The sequence below is a fragment of the Bos grunniens genome, chromosome X, assembly GCF_055505025.1.
Source record: "Bos grunniens cultivar Pamir isolate PY7600 chromosome X, Bosgru_T2T1.0, whole genome shotgun sequence".
Taxonomy (NCBI): domain Eukaryota; kingdom Metazoa; phylum Chordata; class Mammalia; order Artiodactyla; family Bovidae; genus Bos; species Bos grunniens.
Genome location: NC_141194.1, coordinates 23204289 through 23207983, shown reverse-complemented (window position 1 = coordinate 23207983; position 3695 = coordinate 23204289). Strand labels below are relative to the sequence as shown.

The 3695-nt window shown below is 54.6% G+C and overlaps 1 pseudogene; it reads right to left on the bottom strand.

Moving 5' to 3' along the window:
• Positions 1-203: 203 nt before the first annotated feature.
• On the bottom strand, positions 204-1238 carry LOC147339974 (melanoma-associated antigen B17-like; annotated as a pseudogene).
• Between the last annotated feature and the right edge of the window lie 2457 nt (positions 1239-3695).

Here is a 3695-nt window from a genome sequence, read left to right as displayed (position 1 = left end):
AACTTTCACTAGATATTTCTCCTATGGATAAAGGAAAAAAGATATATATTTTGTTAAAATGAGTTGTACCTAAACTCCCTTACTACATATAACAGTAAAGAACATAAAAGTTTTGTTCCCCCCACTCTATTACTCTCTACTATTTATAAGCTTGAAAGCTCTGTTCCAACACGAAAGGGAAGAAAGTATCTGGGCCTCCCTCCCTAGATGTGGGAGGAGCTGTAGGACTTGGCCCTGGAAGGGGCACTGGCTTCAGCCATGGTTGGAGCCCTGGCCATGCCTCTCAGCCCTGCTCTCTCCACCTGATCTCTCAGACCCTCGTCATAGAGGTCTGGGAAGGAAGTCAGGACCTGTCGTGGATCTTGGCCAGCACCTCCAACACCTTCATCTTATTGGCCTCAACACAACCTCTTGAGGCCCACAGGAACTCGTAGTGTGGAGGCTCACATTGGGCACCTGTCGGTACTTCAGGTACTTCTTCTGCACCAGATCTTTGGTGATGAGCCTTTGGGTTCCCCAAAGATCCAGTGCCTCCTCCCAGTATAGACCCCCAACACACTGAGGAATTCCCAGACCTCCCTGGTGGCACGGTTGCACTTCATGAAGATAATGCCCAGGAGCACCATGAGGAAACCAGACTTGGGCACGCCCCCCTCATCACTCGGACCTTCATCGCCCCTGAGGTTGAGCTTGTTAATGGGGGCGTAGATGTTCCTGCTACGGTCGACTTCTGTCAGCTCCAGGCCAAATACCAGCTCCATGTGCTTAGAGGCTCTCCTGAGGATCTCAGGGATGTGCTCCCTATACTTGCTGCCAATGACCTTCAGCAGGGCGTGCTGCGAGATGGGCTCCTTCTTGGTGGACCTCTCCAGGAGGAACTCCAGCAGCATGCTGGCCTTCCTGGTCAGAGGATCTTTGCGAGGGCTCTGAGTGGCAGGGGCTGCCTGGGAGGCACCTGCACTTTCCTCTTCTGGGCCCTGGGCACCTTTATCAGATCCTGAGAAGGAGGGCCCTACATCAGGAGAGCTAGGGGCCATGGCTTCCTGAAACTCCTGGTGATCTCCAGTAGCAGGGGAGCTCGGGGGAGAACCCTGAGGGACAGACAAGGGGGAGGAGGGGCACTCCTCTTTGGGGGCTGCAACAGCACTGGTCTGGGCTTCCTGGGGATACTGAGTGTCCCCCTGGACCTGGTGGCATTTCACACGGGCATGGTACTTGTTCTTGTGCATCCGAGGCATGGTGACACAGGTTATGGATCACAGGCGCATGCAGTCAGGGTGGTAGGCAAGGAGGGCACCTAGAGGAAGGACAAGCAGATGTTATGAGCAACTGCAGTGAGGAGATTCCTCCCTGGCTTGAACCAAAGCTGCCTCTGAGCAGTCCTTGAGGCCAGTGGTCTAGGACCCACAAGTCTTGTGTTCTCCTGGTGAGCCCCTCCCTTGAGACCACTGAGTAGGAAGTGAGAGTGATCGCTGGGGCGCAGCCAGACAGCCCTGCCTCGGTGTTAAGAGGGAGGCCTATGGGAGCTGGCAGGGGAGGCAGGTCCTTTCAGTTCACATTTCAGAGTCATGATGAAACCTGGGGCAAGACTCCCTCATAATCCCCCCGCCCCCAAACCCACCCACCCTGTTCCCACTCTTGCTTTGAAGTTGACGCTGCCACCTTCCCTGTCACCCCAAATGATGAGAGGAGGGAATGTTCAGGCCCCCAATGAAGGGAGCCGGGACCCACCCTTCTGGTGTCTCGAAGCTGCCCCTTCACAACCAAGCTGCAACCTCCCCTGATAGACCACCGCTCCCATCCCCGTGTTTGGCTGGGAGGAAGTGCTTGCCACAGGGGAGGGTCCTGAGTCGGCCCTGTGATGCGGAGGATGGTCATTACCCTTACTCCTCCCGAGCCCTGACATCCTCCCTCTGCTGACCGGCTGCCAGCCCTCGGAACGAGGTCCCCTCTTCCCTGAGTGTCCCTGTCGGCGATCGCAGTCAGGGAGCCCCTCAGCCTTTAGAACTGCCCAGAAGCTGACCAGTTGCTCTCCGGCCAAGTGACGCTGGGTAAGGGGTTAGGTGTGGCCGCCAATCTGGGGTGTGGAGAGAGACCCCTGCGGGTCCCTCTTTCACTCCACAGAATCCCGGACTTCCCTCTACTGAACAGAGCCAGGGTCTACCAACCCCGCACCCAGATCCACCACCCCTGGACCCAAGTTATGTCCCAGGAACCCATGTGCATAGCCGGTGGACATTGCACCTAAGAGCCTGGTCCAAGTCTCCAGGCGTAGAGCAGGTGCAGGGTTTCCGGGTGGCTGTGAAGTCCCCTCTTTTCGGATGGAAAAGGTGTTGGGAGTGCCAGGGCATATCTTTGTAACTATCCAGTGCACTTGTAACTCATGTCACCTCCGACTTGGACCCCTGGTGAGACCTCGGACTCCTCCCTCTGGTCACAACTACAGCAGCTCTCAAAGATAGCAGCCCTCTCAAAGATGGGATCGCACCCCAGCGTGGATAGGCGGCCATCACTTCCTATCATGTGCATCTGGGCTCCAGGAGGACAGCAGGGGCGGGGCCTGGGTGGGCGGGGTTCTGAGGGAGTTTCCTGCAAGAGGAGGGATGTGGTCCATTCTTCGACTCATAGTGGCTCCTGAGATGTCCCTGCTGATTTCAGTCAACTGGCCTCACTCCTTACCTCTCACTTGTCTCAGTGAACCAAGCAGGAAGAATTTGGGAGCCCGAGCCTGACAGCCTTCCTGGATCTGCTGAGACAGACAGTGAGAGCACTCGGGCTCCTTCTTGTGTGCTGAGTGATGCTCTCTGTCTATCCCTGTCTTCCTCCGACCGTAATGCTGCGTTACGTGCCATCTGCTGACCTGAGGGCAAGGCCTCACCTGGAAGATGTCAAACCCACAGACGCCTGGTGAGAAGTGCACACGCATCTCATCTGGACGCTTCTGCCTAAGGCTTCCTGGAAATGGCTGTTGCAGGTAAGATAAGCGAGAGGGAAGGATGGGAGAAGGCCTTTTGTGGTGTGGAACCTCTCACATCTCACTCAGGATCTTCATATTGACTGCAGGCAGAGCCTAGAAACCCTTCCCTTTCTGGTATAAAACCACCCCTGTCCCCACCTATGCCCCTCACAACCCCAGCAGAGAAAGTGAAGGGGCTCCTCAGCCTGACGGTTCTCACTGTGGGTTCTTAGTCAACTGCAGGGGCATTGCTTGAAAATTCTGAGATGAATTTCTGTCCTTTTGTACAATTACGGTGATACAGGCTTTTCTCTTTTGGTCCATGTGTGACAGTCTCTTAAGCTCATCATTTACAAGGGCCAGTTGTCATCCACTAACAAAGTTTGTGCTGGTTATTGTATGACCTCTGGGCCATACTGCCATGTCCATCCTAAACTTTGGTGCCCCATGATCCTGGCATGGGGCTCTGAGATGCTGCCTCAGGTTCCTTCTGTGAAGCAGTAGAGGTTCATTGTCTCACGGCCCAGTGGAAGAATCCACTGCTTCAGTTTAAAGCCTTTTCCAGCTGATCCTGTTGTCTGTTTCCTTTGTGACCTGCACACCTGTGTCAGCCTCAGAGTACTCCCTGACCTGGGCACTCACAGGGTCAAGTTCAATGGAGACTTATTGTTCCTCAGGGATTATTTAGTTTTGTGTTCTTGCTTTTGTTAGTAGTTGTCTTTATTCCTTGTGTAAGTTT